Source organism: Myxocyprinus asiaticus, chromosome 47 (assembly GCF_019703515.2).
Source record: "Myxocyprinus asiaticus isolate MX2 ecotype Aquarium Trade chromosome 47, UBuf_Myxa_2, whole genome shotgun sequence".
NCBI classification, from domain to species: domain Eukaryota; kingdom Metazoa; phylum Chordata; class Actinopteri; order Cypriniformes; family Catostomidae; genus Myxocyprinus; species Myxocyprinus asiaticus.
Genome location: NC_059390.1, coordinates 2,900,775 through 2,913,878, shown reverse-complemented (window position 1 = coordinate 2,913,878; position 13,104 = coordinate 2,900,775). Strand labels below are relative to the sequence as shown.

The window sequence follows — 13,104 nt, the reverse complement described above, 5'->3', positions numbered from 1 at the left end:
TCAAAATAAAAGTATCAATATATATATATATATATATATATATATATATATATATATATATATATATATATATATATATATATATATATATTGACCTGACTTCTAATAAAATCCATGCATTCTTGTATGTCAGATTTTGCAGATTTGGATTTCCAGCAGTCTGTCTGCTTTAAGAGAACCTGTTGCGACACACTGTTCTGAATGGTGCAGTTTTTCTTGTTCAAATGCCATTCTTTTAAATGTCTTTCAAAGATGTTTTGGATTTTCTGCACTTTTTCATTAAGCTTCAAACTCAAACAATGTGTTTGGTTGATGTTTATATTTTATATTTCTTGGTTATATCACTAAATATTAATTTATTAATGATACATTTCTTATATTGAAGTTTTTATCATAAATATTTATAATATTATGAAGATTATTATATGACCTATTATCTATCTATCTATCTATCTATCTATCTGTCTGTCTGTCTGTCTGTCTGTCTGTGTGCTATCTATCTATCTATCTATCTATCTATCTATCTATCTATCTGTCTGTCTGTCTGTCTGTCTGTCTGTGTGCTATCTATCTATCTATCTATCTGTCTGTCTGTCTGTCTGTCTGTCTGTCGGTCTGTCTGTGTGCTATCTATCTATCTATCTATCTATCTATCTATCTGTCTGTCTGTCTATCTGTCTGTCTGTCTATCTATCTATCTATCTATCTATCTATCTATCTATCTATCTGTCTATCTATCTATCTATCTATCTGTCTATCTATCTATCTATCTGTCTATCTATCTGTCTGTCTGTCTGTCTGTGTGCTATCTATCTATCTATCTATCTATCTGTCTGTCTGTCTGTCTGTCTGTGTGCTATCTATCTATCTATCTATCTATTTGTCATCTGCCTGTCTGCCTGTCTGTTTGTCTGTGCATCTCATATTTATCAGTTATTTCTACTTAAATATGATTTATTTCTTATATTAAAGTTTTTTTTATTGTAAAATGTCTTAACTTCTATCTAATTAATTGAATCTATTTAATTAATTCGATTTAAACTGGTGTAACCAATTTACACTTTACCATCGCCTGATGTGGCCACTAAAAATGTGTAAGATTTCTGCAGTGACAGTGGCAAGGATGGACACCAAGGCCAACAGTTATATCAGGACGTGTCTAGGCCTGCCACGTTGTCTCTCTGATGTAGCATTGTTTGGAAGAAATGCTTTACAACTGCCTCAAAATCACTCACTCTGTGCTACAAGCAGGAAAATACCAGGCTTATTTTGGAGCTATGGGAATCGGCAGACCAGGCAGTGAGGGCAGGTCAAGTCTAAGTCCTAACAGGCAGAACTTGGAAGGCAGAGGAGGACGTAAACCAGGCAGTTTCAAGCCTGATGCATCAAGAGATTTTTGGAAGATCACAGTCAGGAACAAAAAAGGCCTTGGATAGGGGGTGGCTCCCAAACTGTGGTCAGCAGCCTCCCGAAAACAGAGGAAAGCAATGGTAGTTACAGAAGTAACTATAGGATGGAAGAGGAAGGGTATAAGGTTAGGGCAGTCAGCCAGCAGCAGCAAAGGACGTCTGATAGAGTGTTAGAATGGGCTGACCTGTGGAAGATACCCCAGGCCAAGCTAAGTTTTCTAAAAAGATCCACCTACGATACCCTTCCAAGCCTTGGGAATTTGTCTCTGTGGTATGGCAAAGAGGAGAGTTGCCCCCTCTGTGAGGCCCCAAGAGCAAAATTGCAGCACATATTGGTTGGGTGCAAGACTGCCTTGGCACAAGGACGGTACATGTGGTGGCATGATCAGGTCCTGCAGAAGCTGGCAGAGATCCTAGAGGTGCACAGAGTAAAGGCAAACAAAGGCAACCATGCTCCCCAGAGGCAGGGTTTTGATTTTGTTAAAAAGGGAGGTGGCACAGCACGGAGGGAAGCCAGATCAAGCTTGGCACCTAGAAGTGATCGGTCAATGATGGTCGACCTTGTCCAGCAGCTAAAATTTCCTACCAAGGTTGCCATTACCTCCTTGAGGCTGGATGTAGTGTTGTGGTCGACTTCAGCTAGGAAAATAGTAATTATTGAGCTTACTGTTCCATGGGAAGAGGGTCTGGAGACAGCCTATGAGAGGAAGAAGATAAAATATGCTGATCTGGCCGCAGAGTGCAGGGGAAATGGATAGAGGACTGCCACCTACCCTGTGGAGGTTGGGTGCCAGGTTGGGTGCCAAGGATTTATGGGAACATCAATGCAGCACCTATTTAGAGACATTGGCATCATAGGAGCAGCTTTAAAAAAGTCTTTGAAGGAATTGGCATAGGGAGTTTCTGGCTATGGTTAACAAGGAAGGACAAAAAGTGGTGGGTTCAGAAGCAGGAAACTGAGGAATAGGGAACTTGGGTGATATGTGGTGAGGGCTTGTGCTGAGGTAGTATACCATATGGAACCGGTGGCACTGCGTTATATGGTGCCAGTGCCAGTAGGGCACTGAGCACGCATCTAGGTGCCAGTTGGCCAATGGGCTGGCTCGTATGGTCATGTCGAGGTATTATAACATATAGAACCCTGGTTGCAAGTAATTTGTGAAGGAAGGATGTCTGGTGGGAAGACAAGGATGAGAGGTGTTGGAGGGGATCTGGTGTCCAGCAGCGGGTGGTGGAAGGGAGACGTCCCTGACCGCTGCCCCACCACCAGGAGATGTTCCGGTATTAATGGGGTGAAACACTGAAGATAGGTGGCTCCCGGCTGATGACCCGGGTTGAAGGCACAGGTAGAGATGCGGCAGGCAATAATGCCTGGCAGGTTATTACAGCTACCTGTTCATCTATCTATCTGTCTGTCTGTCTTTTTCTATTTCTATTAACAGTCATAAACAAAAACCTCAAATATTTTTAAACGCTACATACGATGCATAAGCATATGTAGGCCATCTACAAAAATATCTTATTCGTTTACACCCCAGTGACTTTTAATATGACGTGTAAAAAAAAAAAACATCTTGGATGCGTAACAGAAACCGAATTCACAGTGTACTGATCTGCGATCTGTCTAAACATTGACACCTAACAGCCACGAACCCATTGGTCATCTACAACAACTGATCCCAGACCTGTTCTGGCGGGTGTTTTATTTTTAGCCCAGTCAAACGTCGATTCATCGAGCACGAGAGACATAACTGAACGATCGACGATAAACAGTCGCGCAGAGGAAGGAAAAGACAGACGTGCCGTAATATCGCAATTCAGGGCTTTTAAATCGCGACAAAACGCAATTCTAGTTTACAATTACAGTGTTATATATTTCCCTTGTGGATACTGGACCGTGACCGTTAAAATACGTCTGAGAAGTTTTAACCCATTTACTGATGGACTGACACACGGATTCTCTTCAGACGACATAATCTACAAAATTCACATTTTACATCTTTCTGCTATTTTAAAGCCCGTTTTTCCCTCAGGAAGACTTCAACGTGGACAAATAAGGTTTGTGTTCATATTTATAATTCTGTATGACCATATGAATAACCAGTAAGCTGTACTCCACTAGCTGTGTGTCAAAATATAGTGTGCTGCCTATCTAGACAGCATATAAAGGCACTATTCTGGAGGCACGTTCACAGCCACAGGCGTTGCACCCTACCTAGGCTGCGTCTAGTGAGCTGCCTAACTAGTCAGCAGTTTTGGTCACCACATGCGCGTGAAGGAACAGCACTATGTAAATATAATATGGAAAACCAATGTTTTTGGACTCTACCATGATGAAATGACCTTGATATATATTTTTAAAATACCGTTCAGAAAAAAAAATACAAAAATAAATAAAAGTAGCATACACCTCTGCTGTCTAGGTAGACAGCTCACTAGGTTTTGAGACAGAGCCTATTTTGCAGATGATGTTTCTACACATGTGCATGGATCATCCTGCATACATTTAAATCGGATTTTCTTGTCTGTATATCTGCATGTCTGCATGTATAGATCATACAAAGATATAATTCAGTGATTCAATGCTGAGAGCATTTATGATTATTTAATTTTAATTTTATTTTTTCCCCTTTTCTCCCCAATTTGTAATGCCTAGTTCCCAATGCCCTCTAAGTCTTCATGCTGGCGTAGTGACTCGCCTCAATCTGGGTGGCGGAGGACGAATCTCAGTTGCCTCCGCGTCTGAGACCGTCAATCCGCGCATTTTATCACCTGGCTTGTTGAGCGTGTTACCATGGAGACATAGCGCATGTGGAGGCTTCACACTATTCTCCGCGGCATCCATGCACAACTCACCACGCGCCCCACTAAGAGCGAGAACCACAATTATAGCGACCACGAGGAGGTTACCCCATGTGACTCTACCCTCCCTAGCAACCGGGCCAATTTTGTTGCTTAGGAGATCTGGCTGGAGTCACTCAGCACGCCCTGGGATTCGAACTAGCGAACTCCAAGGGTGGTAGTCAGCGTCTTTACTCGCTGAGCTACCCAGGCGCCAAAGCATTTATATTGTTATAGAAAAGCTGCAGTGACCGACTCTTCAATGCAAATATACTTTAGAAATATTTACCATGGTACCCATAGTTTCTGTGAAAATACCATAGTTGCTTACTACAATCGTTGTTACTGCAGTATAATCATTAAAAGTACCATGTATTACTAAACAAATATACCATATGGTGTATGGTATCATGATGGTAATACCATGGTATTCTTTGAAGCAGTGGTGGAAAAAGTACTCAATTTCCATACTTAAGTAAAAGTAATCCATTGAAAAACTACTTCAGTAAAAGTAAAAAGTACCTGGTTTAAAAAACACTTACACTGGTGGCCAAAAGTTTGGAATAATGTACAGATTTTGCTCTTATGGAAAGAAATTGGTACTTTTATTCAGCAAAGTGGCATTCAACTGATCACAATGTATAGTCAGCACATCAGGACACAACATTTTTTCAGAACTTCTTAAACTACTTCAAAGAGTTCTCATCAAAAAATCCTCCACGAGCAGCAATGACAGCTTTGCAGATCCTTGTTATTCTAGCTGTCAGTTTGTCCAGATACTCAGGTGACATTTCACCCCACACTTCCTGTAGCACTTGCCATAGATGTGTCTGTCTTGTCGGGCACTTCTCACACACCTTACAGTCTAGCTGATCCCACAAAAGCTCAATGGGGTTAAGATCCATAACACTCTTTTCCAATTATCTGTTGTTCAATGTCTGTGTTTCTTTGTCCACTCTAATCTTTTCTTTTTGTTTTTCTGTTTCAAAAGTGGCTTTTTCTTTGCAATTCTTCCCATAAGGCCTGCACCCCTGAGTCTTCTCTTTACTGTTGTACATGAAACTGGTGTTGAGCGGGTAGAATTCAATGAAGCTGTCAGCTGAGGACATGTGAGGCGTCTATTTCTCAAACTAGAGACTCTGATGTACTTATCCTCTTGTTTAGTTGTACATCTGGTCTTCCACATCTCTTTCTGTCCTTGTTAGAGTCAGTTGTCCTTTGTCTTTGAAGACTGTAGTGAACACCTTTGTATGAAATCTTCAGTTTTTTGGCAATTTCAAGCATTGTAGAGCCTTCATTCCTCAAAACAATGATTGACTGATGAGTGTCTAGAGAAAGCTGTTTCTTTTTTGCCATTTTTGACCTAATATTGACCTTAAGACATGCCAGTCTATTGCATACTGTGGCAACTCAAAAACAAACACAAAGACAATGTTAAGCTTCGTTTAACAAACCAAATATCTTTCAGCTGTGTTTGATATAATGGCAAGTGATTTTCTAGTACTAAATGATCAATTTAGCATGATTACTCAAGGATAAGGTGTTGGAGTGATGGCTGCTGTCTAGATTTGATCAAAAATGACTTTTTTCAAATAGTGATGGTGCTGTTTTTTACATCAGTAATGTCCTGACTATACTATCAGTTGAATGCCACTTTGGTGAATTAAAGAACCAATTTCCTTCTGAAACTGAAACTGAAAATCTGTACATTATTACAAACTTCTGGCCGCCAGTGTATCAAAAAGTAAAAGTACTACAAATTCAAATCCGTTCATCTTTAAAAATACGACCCAAATGTGATATGTTATTTTTAAAGCCATATAATTGAGTCTCAAATTAATCATACTGGAAACAATAAATATTAACTTTTATATTTAAAGGGATAGTTCACCCAAAAATGGAAATTCTCTCATCATTTACTAACCCTCATGCCATCCCAGATGTGTATTACTTTCTTCTGCAGAACACAAATGAAGATTTAGATTTTTCAGAAGAATATCTCAGCTCTGTAGGTCCATACAATGCAAGTGAATGGTGATCAGAACTTTGAAGCTCCAAAACACAGATAAATTCAGCATAAACCTAATCCATCAGATCCAATCGGTTTTGGGTGAGAACAGAATGGACTAAAATGTAATTCCTTTTTCACTGTACATCTTGACAGCAGTGTCCTGGCGATTGTGATTTCAAGCTCGCTAATGCATCCTATAGCGCCGTCTAGCGCTCTGTGCATGCGTCAAGCACTAGGAAGTGTAATCGACCTTGAAATCATGATCGTGCCTTGAGACTGCAATGGCAAGATGTACAGGGAAAAAGGAGTTATATTTTCGTTTGTTCTCACCCAAAACCGACTGGATCGCTTCAGAAGACATGGATTAAACCACTGGAGTCCTATGGATAACTTTTATGATGCCTTTGTGATATTTGGACCTACAGAGCTCAAATATTCTTTTACAAATCATATTTTGTGTTCAGCAGAAGACACAAAGTCACACACATCTGGGATGTCATGAGGGTGAGTAAAAGATGAGAGAATTTTCATTTTTGGGTGTACTATCCCTTTAATGTCTTCCTGTATGAATAGAAAGTCAGGCGTCTCAGTGTCTTGTTTTACTTTTGTTTAGTTTTATTTATTTATTTTATTTTTTTCTAGGGAAAAACCCAGACCTCTAGTTTTTTCCAGATGGAATGGTTTTTAATGTATATAGCCTAATTATGGTCCTTCGTTTCAGTCACTTGTTTCCCAGGAAGACTTGACGCAACGTTAGTTTCAGTCACTATGCACTGTCACTACATTTTTTTCTCCATACAGTGAAAGTGAATGGTGACTGAAACTAACATTCTCCTTAACTACTATCACTTTAAGAGTACCAGTCAGTACTCACCAGTTACATTAAAAATGGTCATTTAATGTTGACAAATTGTTTTACATACTTATTAAAATGAACTGATTCACATGACAGAGAAAATACCTGTAAACGTCAGATGGAGCTGTATAGAGATGGAGGTGAGAGTTTCTCTTCACCCAGAGTAGTTCTGGTAGCATTTTACACAAAGCATTTTTGCTGTTTCTGCTTTTGTTGTCAAATGTGCTGTTTTGTGACTTTGTGAGGGAGCGCCACGTTATACAGGCATCAAAACTAAATCGCTGCGACATCCCGTGCTTGCAGCGTTTGCTTTTTTTGGGGGGGGGGATTTTTTTCCCCTTTTTCACCCAATTTGGAATGCCCAATTCCCAGTGCACTTTTAAGTAGTGTAGTGACTCGCCTCAATCCAGGTGGCAGAGGATGAATCCCAGTTGCCTCCGTGTCTGAGACCATCAACCTGCGCATCTTATCACGTGGCTTGTTGAGTGCGTTGCCACGGAGACATAGCACGTGTGGAGGCTTCACGCCATCCACCGCGGCATCCACGCTCAACTCACCACGCGAACCACATTATAGCGACCACGAGGAGGTTACCCCATGTGACTCTACCCTCCCTAGCAACTGGGCCAATTTGGTTGCTTAGGAGACCTGGCTGGAGTCACTCAGCACACCCTGGGATGTAGTTCGAACTAGCGAACTAGCAAACTCCAGGGGTGGTAGCCAGCGTATTTTACCACTGAGCTACCCAGGCCCCGACAGTTTTGCTTTTTTGATTATAAACAGGAGTGATAGATTTATCGCTGTTGAATGCATATAGGGGAAACACTGTATTATTTAAAATGGTACCTTCATCTCAAAATTGCTCAGAGACAGAATAAGTAAATATGTTGAATTTTTACATAATACAATTATTGATATAATTGTTTGAATTCATTATATACTCTTCATGTCTATTTCCATGAACTGTAGCTTATTTTCTGAATAATATGCCCAGTCCTTTTCCATCTGCAAATCAGCTTTACATATTGTATTCTGAATGAGTTTATTTATTTATTTGAATAGGGAGAGTACAAAACAAACAAAAAACAACTTAAAAAAATCATTGTACATAGAGGTGAATGGGTGCCAAACGTTTGCAGCCCCAAAATCCACATAGGGGCAACATAAAAGTAATCCAGATGACGCTGGTGGTTAAATCCATGTCTTCAGAAGTGATATGATAGGTGTGGGTGTGAAACAGATCAGGTCTTTTTTCTTCTTCTTCTGTTTTTGGTGATTCACATTCTTCGTGCATATCGCCCCCTGCTGGGTGATTTATTATGATAAAAAATGACTTAAAAATTGATGTTTCTCATCCACACCTATCATATTGTGTCTGAAGACATGGATCTAACTACTGGAGTCTTATGGATTACTTTTAAGCCCCCTTTATGTGGATTTTGGAGCTTCAAAGTTTTGGTACCCATTCACTTGTATTGTATTGACCTACAGATGCTGAGATATTCTTCTAAAAATCTTATTTTCTGTTCTGCACAAGAAAGAAAGTCATACACATCTGGGATGGCATGAGGGTGAGTAAATGATGAGGGAATTTTCATTTTTGGGTGAACTATCCCTTTTAGCTCAATCAACATCAATTGTGGCATAATGTTGATTACCACAAAAAAAATTTATGACTTATTTTGCCACTCATTTTATTTAAAAAAAGCAAAAATCTGGGTTACAGTGAGACACTTAAAATGGAAGTAAATGGGGCCAATTTTTGGAGGATTTGAAGACAGAAATGTGAAGCTTATAATTTTATAAAATCACAGGAATTCTTCTGGAAAAACGTTGCTATGTCGTCATGGCAACAAAGTTGAAAAATTGGATATAGCCTTATGTCACAGAAAAGGTTAGTTATTCAATTTTATCACACTAAAATCATGTTAACAAGCATGTTGTTTACGTATTGTGGCTATATTTTTAAAACAGTGAGTATTTTTATGTTTACAGATTGGCCCCGTTTACATCCATTGTCAGTGCCTCACTGTATCCCAGATATTTGCTTCTTATTTTTTAAGAAAAAAAAAAACATTATGCCACAAATGATTTCGATTGAGCTTTGCTTATTTTGAACACGTGGTATTCCTTTAAGCATTTGATGCCTGTCAAGGAAGGACCCTTTATTTTAGTTTTAGTCTCTGATCCCATAAGACATGAACGGATACATAACCCTTCTAGATTCTTGTTGTGATACTGTGAACATACTCGTATTGCACAATACCGGTGTGTATCTCTAATCTTTGCGTAAAGGTTCATGTTTTCACTATCTCTCTGAAGCTGATAGTTGTTCAGAAACCTGACCACACACTTCCACATTACTTTCTATGCTGCCATGTTTAAGTCTCATTGTGAAATAAAAGGTGTAGCATCTGTGTTATATTTAATAATATTAGTAACAGTACAACTACTATCTTAACATATAGTCCTAACCCATTAAAATAAATTCAGAGCTCACTTTTCTGCTGGGCCGATTTGTTCTTGCTCTGCCAATATTTTTGCCCCACCACAAAATATCAAATCTTGTTTTTAGCAACATATTTAATATGTCAAAAAGAAATCTACAGTATGTGATATATTATTTATATTTCTCATGAAATTTGTTTGTTTGTTTACAAAGCAAGTAAGTTACAATATAATTTGCACTATTAAACATTATAGTACAAGATAGCTTTAAATCGATAAACACTTTTTTTGGAAAACGAGACTGCATACAGTTTACCTTGGTGACATGTTTAAATCAGCAGAATTCACAACATTGTTCAATACATCACAACTCCAGCTCCGTCTGCATAGATCTTCTAGATACAAGATCCAAAATTCAGAGGAACATAAAAGTTTATACTACATTGCACGTGTTCAACTCAAACAAAACATTACGAGAGACTAGAGACAGTGGTCGTCATTTGCCTGTCAAATGGAGTTTCCATTCCCACGTTGTTTTATGTTACTGACGCTGATGGTGCATTTGTCATCTTATTTTGCATAGTATTAGTAGCTGAAACACCAAGAGGATGGAATCGAAATACAGCTTATCATTGCTCCTATCTCTTGTCAAAATGACGAAATATTTCATTCAACTAATTCACTTGATAAATACGTTTATTTCCTTCAGCCCTGCGGAAAAGCTTTCCTCAAACCTGTACGTCAAGTTTCAATCCAAATTATTCTGTGGCTGGATAAAAATAAACCGCTAACATTTTATGGAAAAATATCAAAGGCTGAAAGGAAAGTCTAAACATTCAAAGTTGAATAAAACTTTGTTAATTGACATTTTATTATACTTTTCAATTTGGTGATCGACTAGATACATGGACAGCAATGCTTAGTTTAACGAGTTTGTTAACGATTAATTATTTGATTGTCATTGTACAAGATTTACATTTATGCATTTGGCAGATGCTTTTATCCAAAGCGACTTACAGTGCACTTATTACAGGGACAATCCCCCTGGAGCAACCTGGAGTTAAGTGCCTTGCTCAAGCACACAATGGTGGTGGCTGTGGGGATCGAACTGGCAACCTTCTTCTTACCTGGTCAGTGCTTTAGTCCACTACGCCACCGCCACTCCTAGATGGTGATGGCCAGCGTACAAAACCCTAGCTATTTTCACCTGGTTGTAGCCTCAGCACCCCAGCAGATTCATTTATATTAATGATGAGCCCCGCTAACATGGAAGCTCTCAAGTCAGCAGCCTTAATCTCCCGACGCTGCCTTCACTTTCCCTGCATTTCAAATCAAATGGAGTTTTAATCCTCATTAAATCCATCACCTTCATTATGCCAGTGTTTCTGTGTTGTCCTTCATAAGACTGTGAATGTCAAACCTGTGATGGGTTTCTGAGGTCTGAATCCCGTTCCTCGTAATTTGAGAGGGTAAAAGGGGTTGAAAACTGGCTTGAACACTTCGGACGACTATAATGATCGGAAAACTTAGCCTGGCTGAAAATGTTGTTGTTGAAGATTCAGTGTTTGATGTTCAAATACCGTCTCCTATTTAGGGCTGTCACGATTACAAATTTTGGAAAAAGAAATAATTGCGATTATGATGATTAATTGTCTATTTAAAGACTTTCATGATTAACTGTCATATAAATTGCGCTTTTTTCTGCATGTGTGCTTCATACACCTTAATATAAATGAAATAATAAAATAGGGATTTGTGAATTCCCTCAGTGGTAAAATACGCTGGCTACCACCCCTGGAGTTCGTTAGCTCGCTAGTTCGAATCCCAGGGTGTGCTGAGTGACTCCAGCCAGGTCTCGTAAGCAACCAAATTGGCCCGGTTGCTAGGGAGGGTAGAGACACATGGGGTAACCTCCTCGTGGTGGCTATAATGTGGTTTGTTCTCGGTGGGGCACATGGTGAATTGAGCGTGGTTGCCGCGGTGGATGGCATGAAGCCTCCACACGCGCTATGTCTCCGTGGCAACGCGCTCAACAAGCCACGTGATAAGATGCGCGGGTTGACTGTCTTAGACGCGGAGGCAACTGGGATTCATCCTCCGCCACCCGGACTGAGGCGAATCAATATGTGACCACGAGGACTTAGAGCGCATTGGGAATTGGGCATTCCAAATTGGGAGAAAAAGGGGAAAAATCCCCCCCCAAAAAAAAAAAGATTTAAAAACGTATGAATGACATGAAAGTCTGCATGAAACGGAAGTTGCGACTGAGTTTACTTCCGTATTGTGAAGTATTTCCGAGTGAGACGGCTTATTGAACAAGAAAAAAATATAGGGCGGGGATTTGAGTTTATCCATTGGTTGTTGATTGGATTATGAAAATATGGGTGTTGTATAGCGGAACGGAGGCAGATCTGAATGCGAGTGTGCCGTGGACACACACACCCTTACCACCGTGCTCAATCTCAACACATTTATGATCAAACTGAAAACAAAAACGCACGAGCACATCGCGGTCTTTGCTTACGAAGAGGCTGTAGCTGTTGAAAAACTAGTGAGTGAAAGATAACCATATTTTAACATTTTGAATCCCAATACACTAAATATAAAAGGAAAACACGTGCTCGTGCTGTGCATCCCAAGATAACTGCATTCAAAAATATAAATAAACTCAAAGTTAAAGGGATGGTTCACCCAAAAATGAAAATTCTTTCATCATTTACTCGCCCTCGTGCCATCCGACTTATATCTCATATATCTATATATACATATATATTTGTATACATTTTGAAAGGGGTGTGAACATTTATGAGACAAAAGGGAATGCAAACTCAGCTGTATACAGTTTATTAAACCTTCGATTAATGGGTTATCAGCTGTCTTTTCTTCTGCTTTCTATCTTGTTTCTGAACAACAATCTAAATCGAGCAATTCTGTGATTTGGCGACTAAAAACAGCCATTTGACTCCTTAATGTTTCAGTTTAGGAGCCAATGGCTTCTAAGTCATTTTTTAGTCTGGAGCCCTGTATTGTGTGCTGGCTAGATTCACAAAGATATCTTCAGAACACTCTTAATACTTAGCTGTAATGGATGTAACAGCTCACATGAGAACTGTGTCCTGTGTGAGCCTTACAAACTCTTACAAATACTTTACCGGAAATGTTTAATCTGATACTGCACTTCTGAGAAAAAGTATAAAGACTGTGAAATATTTGGCTTGCAAAGGGTGCTTATGATAATTCTGAACAATAAATGCCACTTGCTTTTAAATGTTTTTACCTAGAGCAAATGTTTAATGTGACTTAAGTGTCCAAATACTATTAGTAGAGAAAAAACTCTGGATTGTGTTGCTCACATTGGGCTGTGATTAAACCACACGACACGCCTCTTCTTGAGTCTTGTAAAGATTCTGTGGTGTGGTGCTGTGGTTTGAGTTAAGGTTAATGTAGATAATGGACTTTTAAACTGAGCTTGTGTGAATAGAACAGAGGAAGTCAATGTCAAGATGACTGAATAATGCACGTGACTGTAGTTCTGGTAT

The 13,104-nt window shown here is 39.3% G+C and overlaps 1 protein-coding gene across 3 annotated transcripts in view; it reads left to right on the top strand.

Moving 5' to 3' along the window:
- Positions 1–3,173: 3,173 nt before the first annotated feature.
- The window catches only part of LOC127436512 (oxysterol-binding protein-related protein 8-like), a 103,456-nt gene continuing 93,525 nt past the window's right edge, over positions 3,174–13,104 (top strand). For all 3 annotated transcript variants that reach the window (XM_051690752.1, XM_051690749.1, XM_051690744.1), the window contains exon 1: positions 3,174–3,467. The gene's annotated coding sequence lies outside the window, so the exon portion shown is untranslated. The remainder of the gene's footprint in view (positions 3,468–13,104) is intronic.